The following is a 15,734-nucleotide window of genomic DNA, read 5'->3' as shown; positions in this document are numbered from 1 at the left end:
CCAGGGATGTAAAACATCTCCATGAGTTGTCGGGGAAGCCCTAAAGGCCCATAAAAAAACACAGGCTTTTGTCATTTCTCTTGGTTGCCCATCAAAAGCTAGATAGATGACTATTCATATAGTCTATCCAAAAGATTCTATAAATTATTTAAAATATTTAAGCAAACAACAAATTGCTGGATAAAAATTAGACAAAATCATTTGTGTGTGTATATAATCATCATCAAACAACTAGAAGTAATTTCAAAAGATCGACAAGGTTTGTTACTACATGCCTGTAATCCCAGCTCTTGGGAGGTTGAGGCAAAAGGGTTGCTGTGAGTTCAGGGCAACTTTAACTTTAGAATGAGTTTCAGGTCAACCTAGATTATATTGAGACACTATCAAAAGAAAGTATTTTTAAGAAGACAAGACCATTTACAATATTGTAAAATTCGAGCTACTTGGGAGGAAATCTAATGAAAGTTGTTTGCTACTCTTAATGAAGCATTGCTAAGAGAAGCAAGAAACTCAAAGCAAAAAATGATACAACATATCATTGTTTTGGAAAGTCAACATTATTACAATTTTAATTTCTGTAAAGTGATCTAATATTCAATGAAATCCAAACCCAAGTCACAATGTAGCTGATTGTCAAATAAGAAAAAAAATCTGAAATTTTTGTATCAAGTTGCAAAAGATCCAGAACAGAAAAAAAAATTGAAAAAAAAATCAAAGAAAAGGTTTTAAAGAGATATTCAGAACCAAAAAATAAAAATAAATAAATAAATAAATAAAAAGAATAGCAATTCAAAAACAGTGAAACTAGGTGATGTAAAGCAAAGATCTGAGTTGTGATGAAGACTACACTGCTGTTTACTAGGGGAAAGGAATTCTTTGCAATAAAAGGTCACCTGATCTGTGCTTCAAATCACACCATGTAGTAAAGAACACAAACTACTAAAGTATAGAAGAATATCTTAAGGACCTCCAAGGTAGTCAAACTTTTCTGCACTGGGACACAATAAGGACAAATATTAAGAGGAAAAAGTGAGAAATTGCATCTCATCAAAATTAAAACCATCTTCTCATCAAAACACACCAGTTTAAAAAAAAAAAAAAAGAAAATGAAAAGCCAGAAATCTAAATAAGACATTCATAGTACATACATTTTTTTTTACTTTCCTTTAAAAATTTATTTGTTGTTATTGTATGTGTGATGGATGTATAAAGGGAGAGTGCCATGAAGTACATGTTTAGAACACTGTTGTGGAGTTTATTCTCTCTTTCCATCTTTGTGTGGGTTTCTGGGATTAAACTCAGGACACAGGGCTTATGTGGCAAGCACTTTATGCACTGAGTTATCTTAATGGCCTGTATTTATTATTAGCTGGGAGATTTTTGTAATTTGTATAAGAATGAGTATATTTTATTTAGGCTATGTAAATTTATAATTGTTCATTATATTCTTTTGTAACTCATTTTTATTAAATTATATTTATTTGTGGTGTGTGTGTGTGCGTGTGTGTGCTTCTACCGTTTGGTGTCCCATTTTTTTAATTTGCACTTTATTTGGGTCTAAGATTGAACATATGCCCTCAGGCTTGGTGGCAAGTGCCTTTTAAAAGATTTATTTATTTATTTATTTATTTTATGTAGATGAGTCTCTATCTGCATGTACACCTGCAGGCCAGAAGAGGGCATCAGATCTCATCATAGACAGTTGTGAACCACCATGTGGTTGCTGGGACTTGAACTCAGGACCTCTGAAAGAGCAGTGTTCTTGACCACTGAGCTATCTGTTCAGCCAGGCAAGTGCCTTTTTATGTTGAGCCATCTTGTCAGCCTTATTTTGCATTTTTATAGCTTTAAGATATGTCTTCATTTTAACTTTTTATTTTAGCGATCCATTTCTCCTCTGTTTTCCCTGTTAATTTTGGCAATGTTTGCCAGTTTATTAATTATTTCATAAAATTAGCTTTTGATCTGATAATACTCTCAGTTTCATTTATTCCATATTGACATGTATGGTACTCTTCATTATTTCCTTCTGCATAGTGACTTTAGCTTCTTTTGCCCCTGCCCCATTCATTCAGTTATTACGTTATTGATTCCAGATGTTTCTACTTTTTTAATGTAAACAGTTCCTGCAATAAGTTTCTCTTTGACCAGTGACTTCGTTATACACTATATATTTCAGTATGCCTAGTTATTAAAAAACAGAAACTTCCAAAACGTTTCTAATTTCCCTTGTGACTTCTTCTTTCATCTATCGACCATTTAATGCCACAGTGTTTACTTTCCACATGTTTATGGATTTTCAGTTTTTCTTCTAATGATTATTTCTGAATCCATTTTGTGGTACTCAGAGAAAATACATTGTACAAAGAATCTTCCTCAATGTATTGAGAGTATTTGGGGGAACTTAACAAAAGATCTATTACAGAGAATGGGCAGTGTGGGCTTGAGATGAATCCCTCTAGTTGGAGCTATTGAGTGTTGTACTTGTTTCTGCTGCATTTGTTTGGTTTATAGTGTTGCACATCTCTATTTTCTTACTGATCTTCAGTCTGTATATTCTACTCAGAATTAAATGAGAGGAAGAGGCCCTGGAACTGTCCATTTCACCCCTACCCCCTATAGCACTGATTACCTTTTTTAAAGAAGTTGTTTTTGGGGGGAAGAGAGGATAGGTGAATGTTTCTGTTTTATTGAAAATAGATTTTTTAAAAGCACAGAATATATCATAATTATGACTTTTCCTCCCTATGCTCCCCAAGCTCCTCCACACCTCTCTTCCTATTTGGATAAGTCCCATTTCTGTCTCTCATTAGAAAATGAACAGATTTCTAAGAGATAATAATAAAATAAAATTTAATATAATAAGATAAAACCAAATCTAGCACATTAGAATTGGACAAAACAAACAAATCAGGAGGATAGCACAAGAAAAAGAGACCTATTTGTTCACACACTCAGGAATGCCATAAAAATCACTAAACTGGAAACCATAGTATGTATGCAAAGGACCTATAGGATAAAAAGATAGAAGAAAATATATAAATGAAATAAAATTAAAATAAAAAAGATAAAAGCTTTTTTAAAAAAGGAAGATCATTGACAGACTATTATGAGACAAGGAACCTCCAAAAATACTATTGAGTTCATTTACTGTTGGCTGTCGACTGCTGGACATGTAGCCTACCCTTAAGAGTCAATGAGGACCCATTTGAGCAAAGTACACTTTAATTTTCTTCTTTTTTTAAAATTTTACTTTTTTAATAAATCTATTCTTGTTACATCTCAATGGTTATCCCATCCCTTGTATCCTCCCATTCCTCTGTCCCTCCCATTTTCCCCTTACTCCCCTCCCCTATGACTGTTCCTGAGGGGGATTTCCTCCCCCTGTATATGCTCATAGGGTATCAAGTCTCTTCTTGGTAGCCTGCTATCCTTCCTCTGAGTGCCACCAGGCCTCCCCCTCCAGGGGACATGGTCAAATATGGGACACCAGAGTTTGTGTGACAATCATATCCCACTCTCCACTCAACTGTGGAGAATGTCCTGTCCGTTGGCTAGATCTGGGTAGGGGTTTGAAGTTTACGGCCTGTATTGTCCTTGGCTGGTGCCTTAGTTTGAGCGGGACCGCTGGGCCCAAATCTGCCTGTCATAATGTTCTTCTTGTAGGTTTCTAGAACCTTTAATTTTCAAGTGGTAATCAATTGGAGATTGCTTCTGAGTTAGAGGTGGGAGCACGTGTCCACCCCTCCTTTTAGCTCTAGGACTCCATCTGTTCACACCCATGCAGGTGCTGTGTGAGCTGCCTCAGTCTCTGTGAATTCATATGTGCATTGATCATGTTGATTTAGAGGGCCTTATTTTCTTGGGGGGTCTCAATGCCACCTGGATTTTAGACTCTTTTTGCCTCCTCTTCTGAGGGGTTCCCTGAACCCTGCAGAGATGGATTTCATGGAGACCTTGTGCTTAGGGATGAGTGTTCCAAGGACTGACTCTGTCTCTCTGTCTCTCAGTCTCTGTTTCTGTCTCTGTCTCTTTGTCTCTGTGTCTGTGTCTCTGTCTCTGTGTCTCTGTCTCTCTGTGTCTCTGTCTGTCTGTCTCTCTGTTTCTCTCTTTCTTTCAGCATAATGTCTGGCTGTGGGTCTCTGTATTTGTTTCTTTCTTCTTGCAGGAAGAAGCTTCTCTGATGATGGCTGAGCAATAAGAATTGCAGGACATTATTAAGAGTCATTTTATGGCTACTTTTTAAGCGGTAGTATTTGGTTTTACCTGAGGTGGCTGGGATATTTTTTCTTAGGTTCTTGATTATCCAAGCAGTATTGGGCATGAGTTCTGTCTTGAAGAATGAGCCTTAAGTTAAATCAGATAGTGGTTGGTTACTCCCACACATGTTTAGCCACCATTGCTCTAGCAAATTTTACAAGCAGGACACCATTGTAGATCAAAAGGTTTGTGGCTGGGTTGGTGTTTACATTTCTTCTTTGGTAGCATGCAGAGTAGCTTCCTGTACCAAATATGCTAGCCCATAGGAGTGAAGGCTCTATGTACAAACAAGATCTACTTCATATTCAATAAGTTGTGTGGGTATTGTCTTCAGCAATGTGGCCCTCCTGTCAGGTTTTTTTTTTTTTTTTTTTTTTTTTTGGAGAGAAATCTATGGCCTTGGCAACAGATTGGGATGTTTGTAAGTTCCTATGGGGCCCCTTCGGGCAACAGCTCAAATAGAAAATTCCATGTATAGTTGAAAAGATATATTCTTTTGTGTTTGGGTGAAATGTTCAGTAAATATTTTTTAGTTCGATTTGGTTTATAATGACTGCTAGCTCTAGCTCTAGCATTTTTCTGTTTGCCTTTTTTTCTCCTGAGTGATCTGTCTATTGGAGAGACTGGTTTATTGAAATCTTTCACTATTGGTGTGTAAGGGTCAATAGGTGATTTAAGCTATAGTAGTGTCTCTTTTAAAAAGTTGGGTGTCTTTGTGTTTGGGTATAGATGTTAATGATTGAAGTGTCATCTTGGAAGATTTTTCCTGTAACAAGTATGTAGTGTCCTTTGCTATTTCTTCTGATTAGTTTTGGCTTGAAATCTATTTTGTCAGATATTAAAATGGCTGTACCAGCTTGATTTTTATGTCTATTGGCCTGGACTATTTTTCCATCCTTTTACTCTGAGGTGATGTCTATCCTTGATGTTAATGTGTGTTTCTTGGGTACAGCAGAAAGATAGACCCTGTTTTTTAATCCATTCTGTATGTGTCTTTTTATTGGGAAATTGAAACCATTGATGTTGACAGATACCAATGAACAATGTTTGTTGATTCCTGTTATTTTATTGTTGGTGGTGTTGGTGTTGGTAGTGGTGGTGGTGATGGTGTGTGTGTGTGTGTGTGTGTGTGTGTGTGTGTGTGTGTGTATGTGTGTGTGACATATTTTATTTTACTGGTCTTGGATAATTTATTCCTTCTTTTTATTATGTGTGGCTAATGCTATAGGTTGGAGTTTTCCTTTTATTCCTTCTGTAGAGCTAGATTTGTAGGTAGATATTGCTTAAATTTGGTTTTATCATGGAATGTCTTGTTTTTCCAGTTACTGTGATTGAAAGTTTTTCTGGGTATATTAGTCTGGCTGTCATCTCTGGTCTCTTAGAGTCTGTAGAATACCTATCCAGGCCATTCTATCTTCTAGACTCTCTATTGAGATGTCAGGTCTTAATTCTAATAGGATTGCCTTTATATATTCTTGGTCTTTTTCCAAGTTTTTATATTTTTATTTGTATTTATTTTTATATATTTATATTCATACATATTTACATATAAGTCTTTTAACATTCTTTCTTTGTTGTGCATGTTTAGTGTTTCAGTTATTATGTGTTGTGGGCAATTTCTTTTCCTTAGTGTACTATAATTTATTCAGATTACATTCCAATTATTCTCTCTTCACTTGTATCTTCCCCTTCCCACCTTCCCTCCCTCTTCTGCCCTATTCCCCTCTCCTAGACCTCTAACAGAAGGGGACCTCCTCCCCCATCACAGCTTATCAAGTCTCATCTGGATAGCCTGCATCCCCTTCCTCTGTGTGCTGCCGGGCCTCCCCACCAAGGGGAGATGATCAAATCAGGGGTACCAGAGTTGATGTCAGAGGCAGTCCCTGCTCTCCCTGGCAACTGTGGAGAATGAGCTGTCCATTGACTAGATCTGAACAGGGGGTCTAGTTTTACTGCATGCATTGTTCTTGGTTGGTGCAACAGTTTGTGCAGGCCCCCTGGGTCCAGATCCTCTGATCTTGATGGGCTTCTTGTGGGATTCCTGAACCCTCTGGGTCCTTCTATTCCCCCATTCTTCCAACCCACTCTCAGTGTTCCACCCAGAGTTTAGCAGTGTTTCTTTTCTGGTCCAGTTTATTTGGTGTTCTGTTAGCTTCCTGTATTTTATAGGTATCTCTTTCTTTAGGTTAGTAACTTTTTTTTGTATGATTTTGTTGAAAATATTTTCTGCTCATTTGCCTTGGGTTTCTTCTTCTTACTGTAGTTCTTTTATTCTTAGACCTGGGTTGTTTCCAATTTCTGGCTATGATGAATAAAGCTGCTATAAAACATTGAGCAAATGTCCTGTTGTATGTTAAAGCATCTTTTGGGTATATGCCCAGGAGTGGTATAGGTGGGTCTTGAGGTAGAACTATTCCTAATTTTCTGAGAAATTGCCAGATTGATTTCCAAAGCAGTTGAACAAGTTTGCACTCCCACTAGCAATGGAGGAGTGTTCCCCTTTCTCCACATCCTCACCAGTATGTGCTGTAACTTAAGGTTTTATCTTAGCCATTCTAATGGATGTAAGATGGAATGTAAAAGTCAGTTTTGATTAGAATCCAGGACCACCGGCCCAGGGATGGCACTACCCACCTGGGCTTGGCCCTACCTCATTGGTCACTAATTGATTTTACAGTTAGTAAGTTAGCCTTACAGTTAGCTTTACAGCTGGACCTTTGGAGCAATTTTATCCACCGAGTCTCCTTCCTCTCTGATGACTCTAGCTTGTGTCAAGTTGACATACAAAACCAGCCAGTACATTTAGTTTGTATTTTCATAGATTTCTTTATGGGATTTATTTTTCCCTTTTAGGGATTTCTGTCATATTCATAAAGGCTATTTAAGGTCTTTGTCATCTGTTTCAGATATGTTGCAATTGTCAGGGCCCACTGGGATTTGAGTTGCTGGGCTCTAGTGGAGAAATACTGTCTTGGCTGTTATCAATTGTGTTTTTACACTAGCATTTAGGAATCTAGATAGGTTTGGGAAGATTGTTAACTTAGGTCAGCAGTTCTCAACTTGTGGTTCTCAACACCTTTGGGGACGAATGACCCATTCGTAGGGGTCACCTAAGACCATCGGAACACACAGGTATTTACATTCTGATTTACAATAGTAGCAAAATTAGAGTTATGCAGTAGCAACGAAAATAATTTCATGATTGGGGAGTTAACCACAATATGAGGAACTGTATTAAAGGGTTGCAGCATTAGGAAGATTGAGAACCATTGCTCTAGGTGCTGATATCTGGTCTTGTCTTGGTTGTATGTGTGATTTGTTCCTTGGTTTTCATCATCCTCATTCTTAGCAGAGTGTGGTGGCTGTATGTTTCCTGATAAGAAATTCTTCTGGGATTCTGATAGGTGTGGTCACTGGAGGTCCCTGGAAAAACATGTTCTTAGATGTTGGGAGCTGACACTTGGGAAGGGGGATGGAGTAGGCAGGGCACAGGGGTGGTGTCCACAGGAAGGAGGAGAGCAGGGTGTTCCATGTGGATCTGTTTAGTCTTCTGGGAATAAGTCAGTGAGTAAAGAGAGGGCACAACAGGTAGTCTGCTACAGACCTGTGGATGCGATTGAAGCATTGGATGTGGAGGAGAGAAAGGAAGAGTGGAGATCTGAAGCTCACTTACCTGCTCAGCTGGTCTACTTGCTTCTCAGTCGGGCTTGGCTGATGGGTACCCAGAGAAGGTCTTCTGGAGCTGGGGGCTGGGTGAGCCTGGAGGAAGGTTGGAGGAGGAGATCTGCTAGATCCCCTGGAGATGATGGCAGAGAGAAGGGAGAGGAGGTGGCAGCAGGTGGTCTGCTACAGAGATGGGGATGACAATAGAAGATTGCATTGGAGGAGGAGAGGGAATGGTGAAGAGCCACAGGCAGACTATCTGCTTCCCTGGGTGCAGTGGCTTGTGGGCTCCCAGGAAATAATTGGTAGAGCTGGAAATTCAGATAAAGTAATGAGTGTGGGGAGTGAAGTTTAGAGGGGAAGATCTGTGTGATGCACTGGAGATGATTGGGGGTGGGGGGTGCTGCCTGGGGTAATATGGGAGAGGGAGTGACTGAGGCAACAGCAGGTGGTCTACTGCAGAGCTAGGGATGAAACTAGGGAGTTGATTTAGGGAATGGGGAGAGAGGTGAAGATCTGCAGTTAGTCTTCCTGCTTCCCTGGATGCAGTGTTTTCCATTAGGTTCTTTTTTTCTTTAACTACTGAAGTATCATTTTGTCTCCTGTTTTTCTTTCATTTTTATTGAAGAAGAAAAACACTTTCTCGTTAAGTGTTTTTATTTTTCTATTGTAACTACTTTTCATCTTGTCTTTGACTAGCTTTTCTAAAGTTTACTTCTGGTATATTTTGCTGTTGTTGTAGTTCCTTACTTAGCTTTTCAGGGGGCTCCTTTTGTGTGTCTTTAGTCAGCCTTATCATTTTTTTCATATAGTGCTTTTGACCACCGATAGTTACTTTGATTCTTATCACATGCACAGGTGGTGCCCTATCAGCTCCATGAGTGTGAGTGATGTCCAAGATCTTCATATGTCTGAGGGACATTTGCATGGGTTTTTTTTTCAGAAATTCCCATTTAGATCTTTGTCCGATTCTACAAATGGATCATTTAGAAGTGGTTTTTTTTTTTAATTGTTTGAGTTTTTTATAAATCCTGTGCATTAATCCCTTATCAAATGTATACACTGTAAATATTTTCTCTCATTGGACAACTGTCTATGTGTTGTGCCACTTCTTTTACTGTGAAGAAGGTCTTTGTTTGTTTGTTTGTTTGTTTGTTTCTTTCTTTCTTTCTTTCTTGCTATTCACAGCTAGTACTTAATTCCGATAGCAGTCTCATTACACATGGTCCCAGAACACTCAAGTAAGAACTCAAAATCAGATGTTAAAAATTGGTCTTCAAACATCATAGCCAACAATGCCACAGTTGCCTATGATCTCTCCAACATCAAACCACATCCACACGTCAGTGGCCCCGGAACCACTCAGAACAGCCTCTTTAATTGTAAGCCCTTTGAAGCTACCAGTTTTAGCACTTTCAATTATTTTTTTCATGCTCTGAATAGCTGTAAGGATTTCAGCAGGGGTTGGGGGAACCAGCTCAGTATGCCAAGGTAAAGAAGGCTTTTAATTTGATGTAATATCCTTTTTGGATTTTTACTTTTGTGGCTTGTGCATTTGGAGTCATAAAAATAATAGACTGTTTCATTGTTCTAAAATGTTTCCTCTCAGTTTTCTTTTAGTAATTTCATGTATTCTAGTAGTCTTATATTTAAATATTTATTTCATTTTAGTTGATTTTGTAACTGCTTTGGTATAAGCGTGTAATTTCATTATTTTATATGTGGACAGCCAGTTTCCCAGCATCATTTATTTGAGAGACTTTCTTTGTTATTGTGTGATCTTGCTTCCTTTGTTAAATATAATTTGGTTATAAATGTGTGGTTATTTATGGAATTCTTATTTTTTCTTTTTTTCCATTTTTAAATTAATTTATTCATATTACATCTCAATGGTTATCCCATCCCTTGTATCCTCCCATTCCTCCTTATTTTTTCACTATGTCTGTTATATCTGTGTTTATGTCAATACCATGATGGTTTACTGACTAAAGTTTTGTAGCATATTTTGATGACATAAAATGTGAAATATTTGGCTTCATTCTTTTTGCTCAATATTACTTTGGCTTTTCGAGCATGGTTCCATATGAGTTTCAGGATTTTTTTCATTTGTCTGTGAAAATAACAATGATATTTTGATAGGGGTTATATTGAATCCAAAGTCTGCCTGGTTTCAGCATATGGACATTTTAATAATATTAATCCTTCTGATCTGTAAACACAGAATATCTTTTCATTTATTTGCACCACTTTTTTATTCTTCAAAATTTTTTTACCTTTGTGTGTATATATGCATATGGTCTTGTGTACTTATGTGCACATATATGTACCTATGTCACATATGTGACAGAGATCAATGTCAGGTGACTAAGTGTCCCAGTGAACCTGGAGCTTATGGTTTCAGTTAAACTGGCTAGTCATCATTGCCTCATTATAAGTGATCACTGATCTCTGTTTTTTCTTCATTAATTAGTTAATTAATTTACTTTACATCTGGTTTGGAACTTCCCTTCCCTCCTCTCCTCCAAGTCTCTCCTTCTCACCATCCCTTCCTTACCCCTGTACCCCCTCCCTTTCTTCTCACAGAAAGTGAGACCTCCCATGAGTATCAAGCCACCTTGGCATATCAAGTAGGGCTGAGTACATCTTCTTCCTAGATGAGACTGTCCAGATAGGGAAAGGGATCCAAAGGCAGGCAACAGAGTCAGAGGCAGCCCCTGACTCCCACATGAGGACTAAACTGTACATCTGTTACATATGTGCGTGGTGGTGGTGAAGGGGCTAAATCTGTTCCATGGATGCTCTCTGGTTGATGGTTCAGTTTCTTTAAGCCCCTACGGGTCCAGGTTAGTTGATTTTTGCAGGTGTGTGTGTGTGTGTGTGTGTGTGTGTGTGTGTGTGTGTGTGTGTGTGTGTGTGTTGTCCTTGACATATCTGGCTCCTTTAATCCTTCCTCCCCCTCTTCCATAAGGTTCCTCAGGCTCCACTTAATGTTTGGCTGTGGGTCTCTACATCTGTTTTCATCAGCTGCTGGGTGAAGGCTCTCAGAGCACAGTTATGCTAGCCTCCTGTCTGTGAGTATTGCAGACTGTCATTAGTAGTAGTAATAGTGGGCTCTCTCTCATAGCATGTGACTCAAGTTGGGTTGGCTGAGTTAAAGGTTTTGTGTAGGGGTTGGTGTGCCCCATCCTGCACTGGAAGTCTCATCTGACTACAGAAGGTGGCTGGTCACTTCAGGCTTCATATTCCCTTTGCTAAGCGTATCAGCTAGGGTCACCGTAATGGACTCCAAGGAGCTTCCTCATTCCCAGAGATGTTCCCTCACCAAATTTCCTTCTCTTTCCCAGCTCTCTCCACTTTTCCCCATACCTTATTCTCACCCCAGTTGCCCCTCCCTACCCTCTCTCCCACCTATTTCCCTCCTTCCATCTATGTCAGATGTCTATTTTATTTCTCCTTCTGAGTGAGATTTAAATATCTCCTCTTGAGCCCTCCTTGATACTTAGCTTCTTTGGGTCTGTGGATTATAGTGTGTTTATCCTGTACTTAATGGATAATAACAACTTAAAAGTGAGTATATACCATGCATGTCTTTTGGAGTCTAGGTTGCCTCACTCAGGGTGATATTTTCTAAGTTCCATCGTTCCATCCATTTGCCTGCCAATTTTATGATTTCTTTGTTTTTAATAGCTGAGTAGTATTACATAGTGTAAATGAACCATAATTTATTTATCTATTCTTCAATTGAGGGACATCTAAGTTGTTTCCAGATTCTAGCTATTACAAATAAAACTGCTATCAACACAGCTGAGCAAGTGTCCTTATTGTATGGTGGAGCATCTTTTGGGTATATGCCCAGGAATGGTATGGCTGGGTCTTAAGGTAGAACTATTTCTAATTTTCCAAAGTAGTTGTACAAGTTTACACTTCCACCACCAAAGGAGAAATATTTCCCTTGCTCCATATCCTTGCCAGCCTGTGTTGTCACTTGAATTTTGATCTTAGCCATTTGGGGGTGGGGTTGAGATGGTTTTCTCTGTGTAGCCTAGGTTGCCCTGGACTTTCTTTATAGACCAGGCTGGCCTCGAACTCACAGCGATCTGCCTGCCTCTGCCTCCCAAGAGCTGGGATTGAAAGCATGTGCCACTGTGCCCGGCATTCTGATAGGTATAAGATGGAATCTCAGAGTTGTTTTTGATTTACATTTCCCTGATGACTAAGGACATTGCACATTTCTTTAAGTGTTTCTCAGCTGTTAGAGATTCTTCTGTTGAGAATTCTCTGTTTAGCTCTGTACCCCATTTTAACCCTTGAACCCTTATCAAACAGATGAGATCACATTGACAGACCAGCTTGAGCCCTATCCAGCCCCAAAGCACTCCCTTTCTTCCTTGACAAGTCCCTTCCCCTTTCTTCTAGAATATGAACTGCTGATAGTAGGAATGTGGGTGTCAACCCTTCTGGGATGCACTTTATGGTCCCCTTATCTGTCTCACTGGTAGAAGGTGTTCACCTGCCAAGTGATGCTTTTGGCCGATTCAAAGCTGAGCCTTAGCTGGTAGCTTCCTGAACAAAAGGCCCTAGGGCCTGGGGGAAAAGTCAGCCTTGGGCTTCAGTACTACACACCCATGCATGCAAGCAATCATAACAATTCACTGCTCTTTCTTATTGGAGAATTATGAGACACTGGAGAATGTGCCATAGGGCCCTGGTCTTAACTTACCTGTGCCTATCTTATTGGTAAGAGGGCTTTCTAACACATGAGCTCAATTTATTCTGGGTGCACAATGAAAAGGTAAGAGATGGATCTTTTAGCTGGTAGTGGTGGCACACTCAAATGGTCACAGGACTCAGGAGCCTCTGGCAACAGGTTATATAGTGCTGGAGGCTAGCAAGCTTCAACATATAGAGACAAAGGATGGGTGGGCAGGAGAAGTGCAAAGGGAATGGGAGGCATAGGGGGGAGACATATTTTTAAATCCAAGTTTAGAACATTAGAGATTATTATAGCTTGGATTTATCCGAGATAACAATACTGTCTCCTTAAGAAGGAGAGGAACTCTCTTAAAGAGACCACGCAGAAAAGACTTTTCCGAAAGCCAAGGTCCAATTCTTGTCATCAGGGCTGCCAGCCTGGGCATAGGGTGGCAGGAGCTGAAGAAGGTAGGGAGTTGGTGGCAGGAGAGAAAAGTGCCTACTCAGAGCAGGGTCCTGAGTCTCAGTGACAATCATGCTGCTTCTGGAAAGAATGGTAGTGGTGCCAAGCTTCAGATATTCCAGCCACAGAGGTTATAGGAGGCCCCTTCCCATCCAGCTGATTTAGATGCCCTGCAGAGTGTTCCACCACTGAGTCCAACTGCCCACCGTGAAGGGTGGGAGGAAATCACCAACTGCCGTAAGGTAAGTATGGCATTGACACAACTCATGCCTGTGAGAGCCTTCCCCTCCTATGTCTTCTCCAGCTTCACGGCATTGCTCTTTGGGAGTATGGCTTTATTAAATCACAGGTATCACCTGGACCCTTGTTCTGGACTACCTAAATAGCCTGCACTACTAGAAAGTTTAGAGGTGGCCAGCCATGATCTCTTCCCAACTAGATGATCCAGCATGGTTCTGCATGGGACCAGCTTCAGGCCTGTCTCTACAGTTTTCATCTGAGGAGTCATACCACAGGCATGTCCAGCAGGAATACCAGTGGACAGTCTCATACCCAGATTCTGCCTGGCTCCACATTCTGGCAGCTTTTCCTGTCCAGAAGCACTGCCATCTCAGGGAGTAGATGGGAAAGACTTGTCTATACCCATGTTAGGGACACCACTTACCATTATGGTAGGCCACATTCTTTGCTTGGTGGTAGCAGTAGTAGCACTTGATCAGCAGAGTGACTGTAAGGGCATTTGCTTGATGCTTTTTTCCCCCCTTGTTTCCAGATGGCAAAGTCCACACTATATTTTATGCCATTTCCCTATTAATGCTAGATAACTTTGCACTGCCCTGTGAGGAACAGCAAGTCCATTTTGTTAAGGACAAGCAAGGGATGCTTTAGCTCAGGCGTCTTCTGGAGCACAGAGCTGTGACTTGAGTGTGAGATCCTGTTAAGGGTCCAACTTCATGCTATTTCGAATATGCTTCAGAACCTTGGTCTTTGTGGCCCTGTAACCAACAGGACACATTGCTAATACCCTAGCTGGAGGCACTGGCTTCAAGTGACCTGAGTGCCACATGGAGCTTTTAGTTAGCTCACAATAATTTCTTGCTTATCCCCTTTGTTTTGTGGAATCAACTGAAATGTTCCTTCTTTCATTTCTGATGTTGACTGGCAGGGACTTTCCACCTTTTTTTCTTACATAGTCTGGCTGGGAGTTAAGGAGCTAAAAATCTAATCCTTGGTGGTTAGGATTAGAAGTCTTTACTATCGCATCTTTGACTTTAAAATAAAAAAAAATAGCTATTATTGTGTAGGGGTGGAGAGGGTGGCCAGTGTAAACATGCCACAGTGCTCATGTAGAAGCTGGAGGAAAATATCTAAGAGTCACTTCTTTTCTACCATTGGGTCCTGGGATTCAAACTCAGAGCATCAGGCTTTGTAGCTTACTGAGCTACCTCACTGATTTTGCCTTTGATTTTAAATGGGGATGTTACTTTATTATATGTCTTATGGTTGCAGATTTCTTTTCTCGTCAACCACCTTATTTCTCGGTGTACTGATGTGGAACTGTTGATTTCCCACTATTTCTTTCTGAACTAAAATTTAATCTAAAAAGCATACTTTATATCTAGCAATGCAATAGAAGTGTTAAATAGCACTGTAGGAAGAGGATTTGATACAGTAGTGTTTTAGTCAATGCTTTATTGTTACGAAGATACAGCAAGACCACGGCATTTCTTTTTAAAAAAAAAAAACATATTTAATTATGGTTGTCTTGCAGTTTCAGAGGTTTAGTACATTTTCATCATGGTGAGAAGCATGGCAGCACAACAGGCAGACACGGTATAGATGAGAGTTCTGCATCCAGGTCCACAGGCAGCAGGGAAAAAGAGAGAGAGAGAGACCCTCTGGGCCTGGCTTGGGCTCTTGAAATTTCAAAGCCCATCCCCAATGACTCATTTCCTCCAATAAGGTCACACCTACTCCAACAAGGCCACCCCTTCTAATACGTTCAAATATTGCCACTCCCTGGTGATGAAACATTCAAATCTCTGAGTCTATTGGGGCCATTCTCATCGAACCCACCAGAAGGATTAACTGAAGAAAGAACGGAAACATGACAGGTTACAGAACCCTTCCACCAGAACAATTTTGAAAATGAACATCAACTCTAAGAGGTTTAGTGTGATTAGTCCTGTCTAATTCCTACTGCACAAATGGTCAATCTAGTGATTGACCATTGATGGGATTTAAAAAAAGAAAAAGCACTGCTTCTAAGGAGTGATACATCCTGGGTTCATTTGGAATGCAAAATGGCTCTTGCTGCTTCAAACATAGAAAGCTGAGTTCACATGTACACCATAAAACTAGAAATGATGTATTTTACAGGGTTGCTGTGAAATTAAAAGTCTTATAATACTTGCAAAGTATACATGTTTATAAAATACTAGCCACTAAACACCAACTGCCATTATAACTGCTATGTGTATTATAGTAATTGCCTGATAGTCTATGTGACCCTCTTCTCTCTCTAGCCTCTTTGTGATGGTTTACATGACAGTGTCCCTAGTAGTCTCAGATATTTGAACATTTGGTCCCTAGCTGGTATCCCTCTTTAGGGGATGTTGTGAAACCTTTGGGAGCTGGAACCTTACTTGAGGAAGTA

This window comes from Acomys russatus, chromosome X (genome assembly GCF_903995435.1).
Source record: "Acomys russatus chromosome X, mAcoRus1.1, whole genome shotgun sequence".
NCBI lineage: Eukaryota > Metazoa > Chordata > Mammalia > Rodentia > Muridae > Acomys > Acomys russatus.
This window is presented reverse-complemented; position numbering follows the sequence as displayed.